Genomic DNA, 18,277 nt, shown 5'->3' with positions numbered 1-18,277 from the left:
ATTATATATTGCAGCCTTGCTACAATGCCTATAACAGCTTTATTCTGACTCTACAGGGAGCTGCAAGTGAGCCATGCAGTATGTAACAGTTAAACAATAAATTAATAGTATTTAAAAAAAAAAAAAGCCCAAACCAACCCAACAATACTGATTCTCAGCCCACAAAAACTGAGGGGAAAATTATTCTTCTATAACAGATGTGTCTTGATAATCTGCTAATCATTACAGCTTCTTGAAAATACTGAGAAAGCAGAGAACTGCCATCTTAAACTGCTAAATTTATATCAGCTAAGACAGTCATAGAATCATGAAGGTTGGAAAAAACTTCTAAAATCATCTAGTCCAAGCATCCACCTACCCACCAATACTGCCCACTAACAATCTCCCTCAGTGCCACATCTCCACGGTTCTTGAACACCTCCAGGGGCGGTGACTAGACCACCTCCCTGAGCAGCCTGTGCCAGTGCACCACCACTCTTTCTCAGGAATGAAGAAATTTTTCCTAATATCCAACCTGAACCTCCCTTGGTGCAACTTGAGGCCATTCCTTCTCATCCTAAAAGTATGGGAGAACCAATACAAAAGTATTCAGTGCCTCTGAAGTAAATAAATAGAGGGTAGGGAAAGGAGGGAGGGACAGCCATTGAGCAATCTTTCAGTGTTTTCTCAAATGATTTCTATTTTAAAAAAGACCTTGCAGAATGTAACAGGAATAAGAGTGTTAGGAGTTGGCTGTACATTGTTTTCATTTACGCTAGAAGAATCCAGCAGACTTCTTTCAATTTCTGAGCAAGGTTCCAGATTAAAATACAACTGGTTAATGAACATATGTTATAAAAATAATAGAGACACAGAATAGCAGATAGCTGTACATTCAGAATCTTTATTTAGATTATTTTTTCTTATAATCAAGTGCTATACCTCACAAGCAAAGCTATCTGGATATCTCAGAAACTATGCTTAAGCACTCTGAATACCATTTTACTGTGTATATATAAAAAGTACAAAGAAAGAAATGAATTCAGATAGAGTTCTTATTTTGATCTCTGATGTGAATAGTCTTGTGTTGGTCTATAAGTACCTTAAATATTCAAAAGCTACTTAGATCCTGTCTGGCTTAGAACTATGATCTTTAACTATGAATGGCAAAAAAATATCTGTGAAAATCCAGGCTTGTGCTTCTTTGTTGTAAATTAGCAACTGTAGAAATAGAGTCTTAAGGATGTTTGAGGAAGCACAATTCACATTAATAATCTGTGTACCAAGAAGTTGAAGTCCTAGTCTTAGTGTAAGGAAAGTACTTCTCGACCACATTAACTGTATGGAAATCGTATGAATGCGGCACCCATTTGGTTTGCCAGGGCTTATGTGTTTTGCAGGACTCATTTCCTTATTAATGATTTATGACTTTAGCTGTGAGTCTGATACTAATCCTTTTCCAGAGTGAATAAACAGCCAGTCTTCCCTCAAAAAAATAAAAGAGAAAAAAAGGAAAAGGAAACTTAAAAAATGAAAGTAAAAATCAATAGTTATTATCGCAGAGTAATTTTTATTGCTGTCTGCAGGATCCCGACAGCTGTCAGCCCAACCCAGTCTGTGCTGCCTGAAAACAAGATTAAGTGAAATATACTGGCTTTAAAACAAACAACAAACCTTGTAAAGTCACTTTTGTATAAACAGCATTTATTCAGAAAGATACTTGGTCTTTCAGTAGTGTGGGCTATGTTGTTAAGGAGGCAGTTGCTCATTATTTTCATTGTTAGCACTGATGTTCGAGGCTGGATTGTGTGGGGCTCTGGGCAACCTGATGTAATGCCTGATGTAATGGGTGGTAACCCAGCCCATGGCGGGGGGGTTGGAACTAGATGATCTTTAAGGTTTTTTCAACCCAAGCCATTCCATGTTCCAGGTAAAGGCAGAATGCTACTGTGTTAAGTGTATGTTGCGCTCCAGTGAAGAGACAAATCTTATTCCTAAATAGTTGACTTTTTTGTCTTTGCTTTTAATAGGAAAGTAAGGCATAGATAGATCTCTGCAAAGCCCACACAGAAGTCTGGGGAAGAGCCATGCACTGAACCCAGAATATGGGTTGCAGCCAGTATCTTTTGAGCATGTCACCCTGGCCCTCATTTTACTATCTTTTAAGATTCTTTTTTTTTTTTCTTCCCCTCTCTTAGCTAGTGTTCTGTTATAAGGTCTGCATTAGTAAGTTGATTCAACAAATCAGATGGGGCAATCTCAAGATTTAGGTTCTTGATATTTCTAGATATTGGAGTCTCTAGTTAATTCCAACCAATGACAAACCTTTTGTCAAGATATGCAATGTAACACCTACCAGGCTCTCCCATTCATTCTGTGAATTAGTCTTGATGCTTCAAAATGACATCACCTTTTTCCACCATGTTTAAGATGTTAAAAAGTCAAGCAAATACATCTGACATTAAACAAGTACTCCATTCTGATCACATATGGCAAACTATGCTCAACTTGCAGGCTCTCAAACTGTGCCGTATCTACAGTACATGGTGTCTGGTTCTGTGGAAGGTCATCCTACTCATAGGAAAGGGAGCGCCAACATAAAAAGATTGCAAGACAAATCCTCTCATCTCAGCCCTTGGCTGTGGAAGTGCCCAAGAATGTGTGACAGTAAACGACAGATTCTGCAGCACCAAAGTCTGGCAATATGTGCCTTGCCCACCAACATGCTGGTGCTGTGTGCTCTATTCACTACCATGAGCCGTGAACGGGGCTTTGAGCAACCTTGTCTAGACGGAAGTGTCCCTGCCTGTAGCAAGGAGGTTGGAACTAGATGATCTTAAAGATCCCTTCCAACCCAAACCATTCTATGATTCTATATCCTTTGCTTATTTACCGAGATAATGGTCAAAAGTAAGCACTATGAAACTGGAGTGAAGTCAGCATTGCAAATCAGGCCTGCAGTAAAGTAGGCAGGACCCAGTTAAGGCTGAGCAAGACCTTTCTCCAGGCCTAGAATAAGGGTTATATACACTTTATATAAAGCAGATACTTCCATGTGGGAAATATTGCAGATTGTTTGAAATTGTTGCAGAAATAGTTGGTTAGCGCAACTTTCTGCTGCTAGAATTCACCACAACAGGTTAAACCACTGGCCACTTAAATGCAAGTATTGAAACTGTGTGCATAGATAATTCCATTTAAAGCATCTTAAATGACCTGAGTTAACATAATGATAATTGGATCATTTGAAGGCTGATACACAAGGAGCTTTTTCTACAAAGTCTGAATTGATGTGATTGTGAATGGCATGGCAACATCAATCTTAAAGCAAATTATCTGGTGAGCAGCAAACCCCTGTTGCATGTTACTGTCCTGTTTGACCTTTTATCTTTTTTAATTACAATTATTATAATGAGTCACTGATAATGAAATGCTTCAGACTGCTCTACCAACTATTATTTACCACTCCATTCATTGCTTCTGTTGGGTGAACATGCATCCTAATTAAACTGCCTGTCGAAACAACAAGGAATGCCAGGCCCATACAAGGTAAACAGCACTCTGCCTGCTGAAAGATAAGATCACACTGACGTGGCTTTCTGTGAGAACTTCATCAGATATAAATAGGTAAGCAGATGTCACAAGTCAGTTTTTAAACAAAAATGTGTTTTTAATATTTGCTTTGACACAAACTAAGTAAACTCTGACTGAACAACCCTGCCACCGTACCATTAGGAAATGTGGAGGTTTTTTTCTTCTGGTGGTAGGTGGATTATTTACTTTTCTCGCAAATGAGACGATATTGCCATGTTGGAAGATGACGCATTCTAATTTTATATAAAATTATTACACAGGGAGAAGAGGCTGTAAAATGTTTGGAACAGAATGTTCAATATTTTAACTATGTTTACTTTCTTATGGCGAAAGCTTTTTTCATTTATCTTGACAGTTTAGCCCCCCCCATTTCCTAATCTCCTGTATTCGTTTTCTAATTGCTTAGACACTAATGATACTTCCCAAGTGCTTTATCTCACTGCGTTTTTTTCCTACCCAGCATTGCAACCCCCCTGTTCACAGTGCCTTAATAAATGTGTTTTTTTTCCACTTCATGTGCCTCCTTCAGCCCCTTCCTTGCCTTCCTGGAGTTCCTGAGCAGTACCAAGCTTATATTCCACAAATACCCTGCACCAAACAGAGTTGGAATCCATCCAGAGAAAAGAATTACTGTTTAACAAATATGGATTTAGAAGATAAATGAACGTAAGAAACAAACTGAGTGCAGTTCCTGTCCCTCTAAGCAAATATTCTTGCAGAAAACCTGTGCTTTTGTAATCATGAATCCATTCTCCAGAGCTGGGGGAAGCACTACTGCTTGGGAGCCCTGAGACTAATGTGACCAGCCTGAAGAGGCCGGACATCCTGCAAAGCTGTACATTTACCTTTCTCCTAGCACTTACTTTTGTTGCTTCTTCTAACATATCCTCACTCATAGCTTACCGAAGTATTTTTAGTATACAGTTGATATGTGAATTGAGGAGGGTGAGAGCAATGCAAACACTTAGGCAAGAAAGGACACTGTCACGGCCTTCCAGTGTGCCCAGGCTTCCTGTCATCGCTGCCACTATCTTCCACAGAGGTCAGTGTCTTCACGGTGTGTGAAGTGACTTCATGGTGAGTGACAATAAACCAACATACTGCTGAAATGTATCTGCAGCAGGCAGTGTGGAACTGGAACCCTGTCTGTGTGTAGGTTCAGGAACAGCAAGAACAGAAGTAAGCTTCAAAAGATCCTTATTTATAGCTGTCAAGTTGGGCGTTGCTTTTGAGGTTTTAGAACAAAAAATGCTTTGATATGAGAAGAAACAGAATTTACGGAACCTTGTAACTGGCCATGCGTTTTCTCTGCGTAGCTGTCCTCCTGTTCAGTCTTGCATAAAGCAACTGCCATTCCACTGAAATTGCTGTCAATTTTGTGGTGTGTGCTTTCACTAAAAGTGCCTGATTCACAGCGAGGTACTCAACTTTTTGCTTCAGAAGTATGCTCTGGTACTTCTGAAGAAAAAAATGTAAGTTTATAAATGTGCATTTGTATGACCTACGCTAATGTATTTCCAGTAACTGTATTGCACTCAATTATTACTCTTACTTATTCCATAATGTAAGTGGAGCGTCATCCATATTCATGTGTTTGGCAGCAGTGGGACACTGATCTGAAATAAATTTTAGTTAACTTGTGTTTTGCTTATGCTATGTTAACAAGCAGCCATTAAACTTTTATTTATGATTTATTACTTTAACTACTGCAACTTTGAATCACGTAGAGGTGAGGCGTACTGATGTTTCCTTGGCAGTCTTGCATTGCAAAACTGTAAATACATATGCGTATGTATATATATAAATTCTACTTAGAGTAAAATATTTATCTCTATATCTTTGTGTCATCTCCTTGCTGGAGCCGGGCAACTTTGTTTGTGCTATCTCTACGTAAGTGATGCAAAACTGCCTATGATCTTCATAGGATTTGTTTCTTCTGTCACATCAAAATTCCAAATTGCTTATTACTTGTTTTTTTGCTAGCAGAAGACTAGTTATTGCTACCTCGTAAACAGAAATTGTTTATCTACTCTGACCTTCTCTGTAAGAATTTTTCTGTATTTATTTCCTCTTGCACATTTCAAGAGTCTGTCCTTCTGTATGACTGCTTTGATAATTTAAGGTGAAAAGAATGAGTATCTCTTCTGTGTGTTTTCAGAGGCTACTCTCATTAATTTTTCCCTTCACTTCCCAAGTATCTTTCAACTTTACTCATTTTTAGACATAAATATTACGTGAGAAAAAGGCAGATAAAAGAATGTTTTCATCTGGAAACATCAATGCTTGAGGAATGAGTGAACAGTGGAATCAGGCAGGAGGATGCTACTTTGAATGCTTTGTTTTAGGTAGAGGAGGAAAATGTGAAGGAAAATAACACAGTTAAACACAGTGATGTTTGAACTGCTTTGAAGTTTAACTAGTATGATATATATTTTGACCACTAGAGGTCCATATTTCCTATTTTAAAAATAATTATTTCATGTTCAAGTGTCATCATTTTTCCAAACACCACCTTTGAGATTATTTAAGATGCAAATACAAAATTCTATCAAAAACATCTGTATTGATGTAAAGTATAATGTACCAGTGTGAGCCATTTAAAATTTCTTTTATTACATACAAGCTTATATCTAATTTCCTTTATTCTAGTATGTTCCCGGTTTTGCAGGCCTTCAGTCCAGTTCTTGAACTAGTAAGTGATGGAGCAAGGCCCTGGCATTTTTAGACATATGTAGTTAAACTATAAAGCTTTCAAGCCAAATAAAAAAAATAAAAAATAAAAAATGTATGGAGAGAGTAGACGTATAGTTTACCTAAACAATGTAAGAAGAAAACGTGGCACCTACTCAGTAAACTACAATTCTTTCTAAACTTTCTATGCCTGTTATTAGTCATAGCATTATTTTTCCAAATATCAAACAGAATACTATTGAAAGTGACTCTAAGTTATTTTGACTCAAATGTGTATTTAAAGGAAGAAGTTTTTATTGCAGAAATGGCAACTTCAGACCTATTTTTGAAATGAAATGGCAATGTGAGTGCCATTTCTGTTCTCAGACAGCCCTAAGAGTCTTCCGTTAATCACCGAAGTTTTGGAGGGAGTAGAGAAGAGTGCCCTGTTCTGCATGGACTGTTCTAGTTTTAGGACACTGTGACCCAGTTCAAATCCTTACAATTGAAGGACTTTTAAAACAGAAATATATTGGCTTCAGAAAAGCAACATCTCTATTAAAGCTTTGTGGTATTACTAAGCATTTAGCAATACTACTATGTAATATGTGACAAACCTTCTGTATGCCCTTTCTAACAGCTTACACTGCAGTAACATCACAGATGTTACTGTTAGCTGCAGGGGAAGTGAAAGCTTGGACAACCTTTTGCATGTACTCTTGTAGTACTTGCAGGTTCCAGGAACACTAGGAATATTTATTCATGCTATTTAGTTCTTTGGCCACAGTTAACTACCAGTTCCCTCCTCATCTGTGTTGTTTTTTTTTTTTTTTTTTCCCCCAAGAGTTGGGAAATCATGATATACGTATTTCTATGAAGTTGTATTCATCTATATTAGTGCCAAGGAAGGATTGCTTAACTTCACTAGAATTTCTCAACCTCAGTAGAACTTAGTGGTTTAGTGAACGCTAGCATGGTGATTATAAGGTTATTTTTTTTGCAAAAGTTTGTTGACTGATCCACAGATCATTCATTATGGATAGCCAAAAGTATAGTAACTAACTTTTAGTAAGTATTTTAGTTCATAGATTTCATTTTTCTGGCCTTCTAGGTTTGGGCTTAGCAGTAAATGTTGTTTTCTGGGAGTTTTTCCCATATATGCACACAATTAAGTTTTCTCTGCTGCTAAGGGGAGGAAAACCATTCTTGGGTTCAATAAATGTAGACGTGGACTCCAAAACACAGAAGGACTAACCATTCTCAGCATGCAGTGTGTTTATCTAATCTCTTGGGAAATTTTGGTGAGATGGAGGTTTTATAGCTCACTGGTTCTGGCTTGATGGAGTACCCAGTCTTCTGGGTAGCTTACAGTTTTCCACATAACTTTCTGGTCTCTTCATTCCTTGTTTATCCTTGAGAGCAATCTGTTTTCATTCTTTGTCCAAGACTGTAACAATGTACTGCAAAACTCTCAGGTGTTTAGTATGACTTAGTTATTGTATGTATTATATATCCTTCAGAGATAGGAACATAAAGTTATCCATACAGAAGTAACTTAAAATTGAAAAAATAAATAAAATGAGAAAGTAAAATAAATTCTTAGCTTAAGACTTCTAGTTCAGTGTTTTTAAAGGAAACATCAAAAGGTGAAGCTTCAGAGAAGATGATATCTGAAAATGGAATTCCTTTTTAAAAATGAGTTGAAACAGAAGGTAGTCCCTCTTCTTGTTTATAGCACAGAGTGAAAAATTGCCACTTTTTTCTAAAAGACACAGAAGACAATTGGATATATCAGTATTTCAAAAATGGGGCATTAACCATCATTACCCATCGGCACAGATTATTGTTATTATTATTTTTGCATCTCTATTCTATCAATTAGTTTTACCAGAAAGGAAGATTAGTAACCAACAAGGAGAGAAAAAATATTTATAACCAGTAGGCAAACCTGAAGACTATGTATCAGGGATTTATCAGCTCCTCTATTTAACAGCCCCATTTAATGCATATTGTCAGAAAGAGAAAAGTCTATTTCAGATCACAGTAGTTCTGGAACTTCTAAGGTTTTCAACGTCAACCTGAAAAAAATTTTGAAGGGCAACGTAAGATGCTGTTTTATTCTGAACATACAGTTCAGTGTACATTCATAATTTCAGATGTGATGTCTGGTTATGTAGTACCCTTAGGGTATATGGAAGTACCCAAAAGAGTCCATAGTTAACAAGAATGAAGCCATCAAGTCCCAGAACGAATAAAAGTGAGATTAGTTTGAGCCGTGAAAGGTTACGTGCTGCACAGTTACTTTCTCCAAATGATAGTAAACGAGTGGATTAACACATTTCCTTTATTGCAGCCAGAATTGCCTATATAAAATATAGTGTGCCCCATGTGATTATTTTTAATAAAAGACAGAAATCAAATTCAGGTTTGCTAAGAGCAAGTAAAATAATTTGATGAATTTTAAGTTTCTATTTTGATAGCTTAGTTCCATGGAATAAGAAGTTTTAAGGTATTTTTTTAATTGCACAGCAGTGCACATACTATTCAAATGTAGCTTCTGGACACCTAACACCACGCATCTATTAGCATCATTATTTCCACAGAGAATGAACTATAAACTTTTACAGTGAACTCCACCAACCTGAGGCATAAGGGAACTGTTATTAATTTTCAGCTTGATTCAGATCTGTGTTTCAGCCTTGCATAAAAAAGGCTTTGGAGACACAAAGTGGGGGAGGACTTACTGAAGTAAAAAAGCACCGCTGAAAGCACTTATGCCCTCTCCTAATAGGAGACCAGATATTGCATGTGAAATATCTTACATCCTTTCAGATCACGTATCAAAATCACAGTTTGTCTTACTGGGTATTTCATATACCTATTAATCAGTTTCTGTCTTTAAAGCTATGTGGTACTCTTCACGGAATCTTGTGGGTACCTTCATAAGCATATGAAAATAGCAGTAACTGCCATTTTTACTTCCCAAGTCATGGGAGAAATACTGCAGAGTGCTCAGGGCTTAATAAGGAGTTACAGTTTTCCACGTTGTTGAAAATATCATCAGTCTCTGATCATTCATGCTTACTGAAGTGAATGTCTTAGTGTGCTTAGTTCTGCTCTCAAGATATTCGTATTACTCAATAATTTTAATTTTATTAGTTCAGTGGAACATAGCTATCACCTGGAGGGTAGTCATTTTTTGGGAAGTAAAGGCTGCTTCCACAAATTGCTCTGAAGGCAAGACAAGAGCCTTTCTCATCTACTGTTGCTCAAGGATGAGGCAATGCTCTGAACAGCACAGAGATGTCTATGTCTATGGGTTTAGCCTGAAGATCTGTTCTTTTTAACAATGTTTGTATATATAAAGACAACACTTTCAGCTCTAGATATAACTTAGAGGTACCAATTGTTCCAAGCATTGCTGCGGCCAGAACTGATCTGGCAGGAAGAAACAGTACTCGCACGGCTACCTTTATGGAACTGAGGAATGAAAGGCAACACCACTGAAATGGTGCACATATAATTATCAAACTGAGCTCACATCAAATGCTTGAGGAAAGGTGAGTTTCCTGGGTTTCTTTTCTCATTGGTATAATCTTATCTTTCAATTTAATCAGTTGATTTGTTTGTCCCTCAGTCACTTTCTCATGTCTGGTTTTATTGAAGAAACTTGTGTTGTAGTAATAGTGGTCAGGCTAGTCTGTTGATGGCACAATATTCTCACTGCAAATCTTTAAAACTTCTTGAAAACAAAGGTAATGTGGAGTCTAAAAATATCAAAGATCCTGTGACAGAACTGATGCAACTGCGTTTCTGTACCTTTTTGTAAAACAGTAAGAAAGGTGCTACAAGAGTTTATGTGCTTAAATTTCCTCCAAGCTGCAGAGCAAATGAGCAATACTTTCACAGGTATGGAAATGCTGTGCTGTGTGTGCGGCCTTACTTCTATACACTAGTCCTCAAAGAGACTTCTTCGTGCCATTAAGCTAAATCAGGATGGAGCCTTGGGGGATCTAAGAGTTCTGAATGTCTAACACACAGTCCCATCTGTAGACTGTACTTTTTAGTTCTACTTTTTTCACCTGAAAATATAGAAAAATATATAGAAACTGATAGAAAAAATATATAAGTATATAGAAAAGAGTAAATAAATAATAAGCCAGAAGAGACTTCTCAAGTTTGAGAAATGCATTGTGCAGGGCAATACAGGCATTTTCATCCACAGCAATGGCTAATCTGTCCAACTGGAGGAGAGGAAAAAGAAACTGCACACTGTTATCTAGAAAGCCTTTCCTTCACTAAAAAGCTCTAATGAATTGCACTCCTGCCTCTCACCTATCACCAGTGGTTAAAGTGACTGATAATAACTTTTTATTTTAGTAACGAAAACATTAGCTGAAAAAGAAGCACTCATGCAGATGCAGCATTCATTATGTGGTCAAAGACATACCAATGGCACTAAAGCATCTGTCATAGTAGTTAAAACTTCCATGTTAGCTAGCACAGCACTGTATTTCTAGTAATGTGGCTGGTGACTCCTATAAAACTTCCTGCTAGTCAAGGCGTTGTGGCTCTGGGGAAAAACAAATCTTATGCTGAGCATTTTTTCTTTTGACTTCATTGTGAAAAACAGTGTTTGTCTTACTGGAGAAGTTCTAAAGCAAAAGCAAGCGTATTGTGAATTTCTGTGTAAGGAAATGAATGTTAGATTTCAACGCCCATGTTCAAAAGAAGCTTTGTTTTCCACGTGTCATAATTCAGCGCTGCATAACAGGATTTGGTTCACTGGGTCTGATTGAGACACTTGATTATTTTTGTTATATAATTAATTTAGATATTCTTATGGTGGGAAAATACTGCACTATGGCAATCTGCCTCAGAAAAGACTTTTTTTTCCTTAAATGAGAATGTTAGTAACAGCCTGGAGGGAAAAGTTAAAAGATTAAAAGCAAAGGATCAGCATGGAGGCTTCTTAATGAATACCTCATTAGGGTCAGAAAAAAGGAAACCAAAGGCAGAAAGGAAAAAAAATAGTATGGGTAACTGCTGAAGTACAAGAGTTTTATTCAGACCCTTCCCCCTCCTTCCCCCCAAAATCTTTTAAAATGGTAATACAGCTAAGCCCAAGAGAAATTAGTGGCATTGTAGCTGTTAGTAAGTATAACATGGAGAACATAGAGGCCCAGTCGTGCTTTCACTTAAACAAAACTCCTGTTAGGGGCACTAGGAGAAAATCTGATGAGCAGCCAAACATAAAGATAAGCAATGCATCTCTGATTTTTTTATACAAGTCAGTTGGACTACTGAGGTGCTAAGGGGTTAATCAAAGAGAATGAAAGCTCAGATACGGATACCTTAATTCAAAGCAGTGTGGAAGGTGTTATTGCCTGTGAAAAAAACAGATACTGTGATCCCTAGTGCTTTGTCTGGAAAGCTGCACGCTTAATAGAATGATAGCAAAATAGATGTTCTGCCGCATGTGTATAGCTTGTTTCCTGTTTTTTTCTCCAATGTAAAACTGATTCATTTGTTTTGAAAATAAAATTAATTAGTGAACTCTCTTTACCATTCTGGCTTTAAGAATTTCCCCTTATGGGTACTGAGTACCACCACGAGAGATAACAAAACCAAGAAGGATGGTACAACCCGAAAAGATGAAATGCACTTGCCCTACCCTGCTTCCCCCTCCCCAAAAAACCCAAACCCAATAAACAACAACCAAAACCATTAAAAACAAACAAAAAACACCAGAAAGGTAAGCTCATATGCTGTGAATCATTGCATCCTGAGTCAAACGCAGTCTTGGTTCTCAAGCAAACATAACTGGGAAGGATAGCACTGTGCCTTCCAAAAGGTGCAATAGGAGCTCTACTTCACTGCTAGGAAAACTATTAATTGAGATGAGGGATATGCGGTTGTCCTGCACTGACATGACGTTTTCTGATGGTATGCATAAGAACTCTTGGTGAAATGGACCAGCATGATAACAATGGATTTAAACTCAAAATATTTTTGAGCCCTGTTTTAAAGATTTTTTTTTTGGAAAGCACATGCGTAAAATATGTATATATTTTTTTACCTGAATAAAAGCCTGATTTGAGAAAAACTGCAACTGTCCTACAGTAGGCTGCTGCTGGCTAGTTAACAAAGCAATAGTAAAATAGAGACAAATCTAGCAGAAGAATTACAGTCTTACAAAACAAGTGTCTTCCTCCCCACATGAAGTATAGAACCTGAGGAGGGAAAAACTTCTGGGCCACTACCAAGAGTAGTAGTTGACTCACTCTTGGGTTCTTAGGGAGGAAAGGAAAATTGTATAAATACTTAGTTTGAGTTTAAAGGAATTAGGGAAGAAAGGAGAAAAGCTGAAAAACAATTTTTGTAAAGAAAAATGAGAAGGAGACATACATATTAAAAACTTAGATTGAAAGGGGCACGCATGGTTTCTAAATAAACAAGCTCAGTCTGCATCTTTGTACGTTATGTGCTGGCTGCTTCAAGCAAAGGGTCTGCCCAGGCTGTGATGATGCTAACGGAGGGTTAAATTGAAGAAAACTGCCAACAGAACATTTTTAGGGAAGTCAACTAGTGCATTTTTCTCCCTTGTGTAAGCCCCCCAACATAAAAGTACAGCTGTTCAGTGGTTTTCTGGAATGCTTTACTATTTGCATGAGTCCCTCTGAGCTAAAAGTGCTGAGGCACAGTGCTCTCATTTCGTGTAACCCTCTCAATTTTCAAAAAATGGAGAGGACTCAGGAATGCTGTTTTATTTTGTATTTTTGTTCCTGTTCTTCATCTATTGAGCATTAGATTCCACTAGCCAATTATTGATCAGAATTTGACAAATTGGTATGACCCAGAAATAAAGGAACAGATGATTTAGCTGAAAACAGGCATTTGGTTAAATCACTCTTTGTTTTGGCCTTAACTCTAATATTAGCCTTTGCCTCAAACAGTGAAATACTGTCTAAATATTGACCCTGTCCAAATTCAGTACCAGTTTCTTTAGATACTGCCAACGGTACCTTGTGCTGAAGCTGGCTTTTTGTCTTCAATCATGCCATTCATTGCCAATCTGATCTCACTTTCCTGCTGAGAGGCAGTCTTCAGTTATTACCCATTTTCTGCGCCTATAAGAGAAATGCTACTCAACTACAATAAAAGCAGATAAACACCACAAATAGTAACCAAGCATTCTAGCTAGTGTCGCTATATAGTGGATACCTGGACGGTTTTGCTATCAAGCAAAAACCAAATAGAATGAAAATTGTGAAAGATGCCTAACAGCCCCAAATCTGTAGTTCTTTCAGATGATGGTGCAACAGAGAATAGTTAACAGCATGTCATTCTAAGCATGGTATTTTCCTACCCTTAGTTGCAATTCAGTTGAAAGCTCCAAGTAATTTTAGTCTAATCCATCATTTATCTGAGGATAAGTCAGTAAATCATTAGACCAGCTATTTTATTTCATGTGCACTTTGTCTCAAACAATCACAGCTGTTAGGATTTACAGTTAAGATAACCTCTTTTCACTTGCTTGTTCCAGTGCAGGTAAAAAAGTGCAGATATCATAACTTCTTGTGTTTGTTCGTCAGATTTGTTAAATTCCCCAAAATGTTCAAAAAAAATGACACATTCTTCTAGAACACATCTGTCAATTTTTTTTGGGGGGGACAAAGGATAAGTCTTAGAAGATAGTATACAACATAGTATAAGTGTTCTGAGTGCAATGACTATTTATTGGTGAAAGTGATTTTAAGTGACAAATTTGTTGATAGAAATTGAGCTAAAATACTGTGTTTAGCAAAAGCTTACTGGCTAGCTTTCACTGCAGGGTTTTTAAGACCTAAAGGAGGAGGCACAAAATGATACCAAGATTAGCAACTTTCTGTGCAATAGCAAGAGTATATGGAAAAACAGCTTCACTGGAACCTTTCTGATCTTCAGGATGCAGTGTTTGGATCTCCTGTGTGAGGTTCATACACCTTTACACTTGAAGTGTAAATCCTGCTGTGTCTATTTAAAACTCTCTAATGTATTTGAACTAGTGTCTTCATGCAAAATGTTCAACTTTGTGTACAATTTTAATGCTAGACCTGCTCTCTGATTCACCTGGAAAATAATACTAGACCTTTAGAGTGTACCCTGTCTGCATCATGTCTTCATAACTAGCTAGGTTCAATTCTCACTAAGTGCAAGCCCTTTATTCCTGTCAGTGTGATGCAAACTAACTGTACAAGAGTAAGAAAGAAGAAAATAAGTCTTCTCTTCACTTTCCCCCTCTTCATAAGCAATACATATTGTCCATTTGTCCTCAGGATTCTACAAAATATTTTAAATGTCTCTGTGATGCTCTGCACTCTTCTCCCTCCTAGGTTCTCAGACGTGTTTCTAGCAAGGCCGAGGCCAATTTCTTAAAAACACTACAGCTTCCCGAAGGAGGAACTGTCAGAAAAATCAGAACTACTACCCAAGAATGCAGCAGAATTGCTAATTAATATTGGAGAGGAACATATGGCAGAACACAGTATGCGTGCAAAGGGCCAGTGCATTTCTAATAGAATTGTTGCACAGCTGAGAACATGAGGCGCAGACACCAGCAGTATGCCAGGTAAGGCTTAAAAAATGCAATGAGGTTACTGAAAGGCTGGAGATACAGCTAAACAACACAGACTGCTGTGGGCCTGTAGTGGCTGGGATATACCCTGTTCCAGCTCTCACAACTGTAGGCCTTACCAGGCTTCCAAGTCTGAAAGGATTTTGAGATTATACTCTCCAGAGAGAGATGATGGTTTAAAATGAAGAAGCAAGAATTTGCAAGGGGTCTGATGTGCAATTAATCTTTGGCTAGCACCAGAATCCAGATGAATTAATACACTGGTGCTTATTTCACTTCCTCTTTCCCTTTTTGATCTGTGTTGGAATAGGTATGATCCAATTCCCCACTAAATAAGCAGTCTCCTTCATTCTGACTGTGCTGTTTTACTTACCTGCCCAAGCTCCCTTCATTATAGCTTTGGGTGTTGGGGTTGTTGTTGTTCGTTTTTGACTTTGTTGTTCAGATCGCTTTAGGCTAGCATTTTGGTTGCCAAGGAGATACATTGCTTGGTTGGCAATATTCCTATTGCAGAGAGGTGAGGTTGGACTGCCGAAGTAGGTCTATCCTTAATAACCCATTTCCCCAGCTCTGCTTTACGCGTAATGCATTCAGATACAATTTTAGTTTATTTCACCTCTTATTGGAAAAAAATAAGATAGAAAAAAAAAGCACAAGGTCAACCAAGTAGAGAGAGTCATAGTAGTTGATTAAAATAATGCACAAATATCCGTGTCCGCTATCCAGCTCATGACAGAACTTGAACTTTTATGAAGCCCGAGAGAGAAAAGGACAGTTGAAGTGTAGGACAAAGAGACGTGCCAGCCATTAAGAAACAACTGGATGATTCTCACAGTGTGATTATATGCCCTAAGACTTGGGCAGTGATGGTCCTGAGGCAGTTTATGAGTACTCCTGGAGACACTAGTAGCTTCTGGACATCAGGAAGGTCCAAGGATAAGGAGAGAAAGTGATCAAGTGCAAGTAATTGTGACTGCTTAAAACATTTTTAACCAGGATTATAACTCTGCATAAAAAGTTTACCTGGGACAGTGCAAAATGAGTTTGTAGTTCATGCAACTTTAAACTACCACATTAACAAGCAGAGCTGTAGTAAAGAACCACAGGAAGTGCAAGAGAAGTAGACTCCCTCAAAGTATTCCTTTATAGAAAAGTGAATAAACAGTAGTAGTAAAGATGCACTGACTACCCACTATCTGCAATTTTTAAAGTGATGCTCTCCAACTCATCTGTGCATGTCTGCAAACACAGTCCCTATGTTTCAACAGAATTATTCTAGTAAGTGTAAATAAATCACTATCTTAGTTCAGCATCTGTCCCTGCTTCTGCAGTACTACAACCAGTAGCAAAAAGAAATGAGATGCATTTCCAGATGCTTCTAGATATTGATCATAATTAAAGATGATAAAATTCAGCAAGTAGCACGTGCAAATCTTGCATCTTCTTGTTCTAAGCAGGTTGTGGAACTGTGACATTTTAAACTGGAAGGCAGCACTCTCCTCACTTCTGCCATGCTGGGTTTCAGGCTGGTAATTACTATATTTCAAGCCAGTAACTTCTAGTTGCATTTCACATATGCGTCCAACCCAAGCAAGGTACTTTTTCCAAGCAATAAAGCAGGAAATAGTTCTACTTTTGCCTTCCTCCAGTGCAGAAATGAACTCTTTCCATCTACTATCTTGCCAAAAGTAAGGAGAGAATGAGACCGGCGATTTCATGATAAACGTGACCTCCATCTCTTAACTGTACTGAACCTCTTTATTTCTCAGTCTAGCAACATCAACTAGGAAGGACATCATAGAAATAACTGGTATTTCTCTGCTCTGCAGTTCAAGTAGTAGAGAGGAAACGTGACAGAAATACCACGTTCTTGCTGGAAAGGCACATAGTTAAAATTCTTACTAAATGAATTAAAACTTAATCTGTGGACACTTCATATTTTTGAAAGATACTGTAATCGAAAGATTTTGACAGCAACAAGCAAAAGGGACTGGCACAGTCAGGGGTGTGAAACATTTGTCAGATATTAAAACAGAGCCGTAAGAGCCCTTCTAGATCACCATGGTAATTACCTGCCTCAGGCCATACTTAGTCCTCCTTGTTCAGGCAAAAATCTAATCATGTTAGTGGCCTGGGTCCATGTAGGTGAAGAGGTATGACAGTCCCCTCTTCTGCTGCTCCCTGCCTCCAAATAAACAAAAAGCCCTTTCTAACATCATCCCTTCTTGAGGCTTGTAATTTGCCTGAGTTCGTTTACTAGACTGCCCCGTGCTATGTAACACAACAGTCGAAACAAGTACTGCTACAAATGGAAGTGATGGAAATTTACAGTGAACTGTAGCAAGCTCTGGACAGAATCCTGCTGTCATTTGTTGCCGTACGACTCATTAATTCCAGTGCATTTGTAGAAATATAGAAATTGGCAAAATTGAATCCTGCAAAGTTAGTGCTTGTCCATACCATGAACTGATTGCTGGATTTGCTCCGAAGAATACAGGGTTTCAGGATCAGTAAACAACTGATATTTAAAATGTTTCAATGCATGGAGAGTAGGAGGACAGTAAGTGTTACAGAAGAACATTTTGAATTCAGTTTTAAGATTCAAAGCTGAGTTTGGAAGTAGGCTGAGGTCTAAGACTGCATGCTACTGAAGTTTTGATGAAACCAGTACTAACTGTTAACTGGTGGAAGTTGTATTGTCTAGCTTGTTTCTTTTTCCTTTTTGAAAAGAAACAAATATTTGCAGAAGTCTAGAAAACAGTAGGCACTGCCTTTGGTGAGTTTTGGTTAGTTTACAGCATAGGTTTAAACAGCAGCAAAAACCTGAAGCGCTCATCTGCCCATGCCCAGGGCTAGGCGGGCTGGCTGCTGGGGAGCGCCTGGCTGGTGTGGAGGTGCCCGCTCCGCACCGTGCCGTCTGGCAGAGGGCGCCTTGGCTTTATCTTCCGGCTGGTGACAAGACAGGAGAGCTCACGCACGTGGCAGGGCTGTGAACGCGTGGGACGTCTGTCTGTCTCCAAAATAAATACGTGTTGGTTTAACAAGTGGTTCTTGAAGGGCGAGGTAGGGCGCGGGATTTAAATGCCTGCGTTTTGCCAGGATAAGGTGCTTCCTCCGCCAACTCCATCCTAACGATGCCCAAACACAGCCGGACCTGACCCTACCCCATGAACCACAGCCACCTTCCTGCCCCCCCCGGGGCCCGGCAGCGCGCTCCCGGCCGGGCTCTCTCTGCACAGCCGCGGCGGGGCCCCCCTTACCTGGCTCGGCGGAGGCCGTGCGCTGCCGCAGCCTCGCACGGGTACGCCGACGGGCGGGCGGCTTAGCCCGACGGCTCCGGCACGGCGCCGGGCTGCGCTCGCAGGTCCCTCCCTTCCCGGCCGCGCCGCTCCTCTCGCTCCGCTGCCCGGCCCCTCG

The 18,277-nt window shown here is 38.8% G+C and overlaps 1 protein-coding gene across 2 annotated transcripts in view; it reads right to left on the bottom strand.

The window, feature by feature from the left end:
* AGTR1 (angiotensin II receptor type 1) overlaps positions 1–18,277 on the bottom strand; it is a 20,887-nt gene extending 2,610 nt beyond the window's left edge. Inside the window, exons 1-2 of one of the 2 annotated variants that reach the window (XM_021395822.1) lie at positions 18,121–18,277; positions 13,269–13,373 (exon numbers count right to left, since the gene is read on the bottom strand). The gene's annotated coding sequence lies outside the window, so the exon portion shown is untranslated. The remainder of the gene's footprint in view (positions 1–13,268; positions 13,374–18,120) is intronic. The other variant, XM_021395821.1, reaches the window with a different exon arrangement.

Source organism: Numida meleagris, chromosome 4, assembly GCF_002078875.1.
Source record: "Numida meleagris isolate 19003 breed g44 Domestic line chromosome 4, NumMel1.0, whole genome shotgun sequence".
NCBI classification, from domain to species: Eukaryota; Metazoa; Chordata; class Aves; order Galliformes; family Numididae; genus Numida; species Numida meleagris.
The sequence above is the reverse complement of the archived record's forward strand: the minus strand, read 5'-3'. Positions and strand labels throughout refer to the sequence as shown.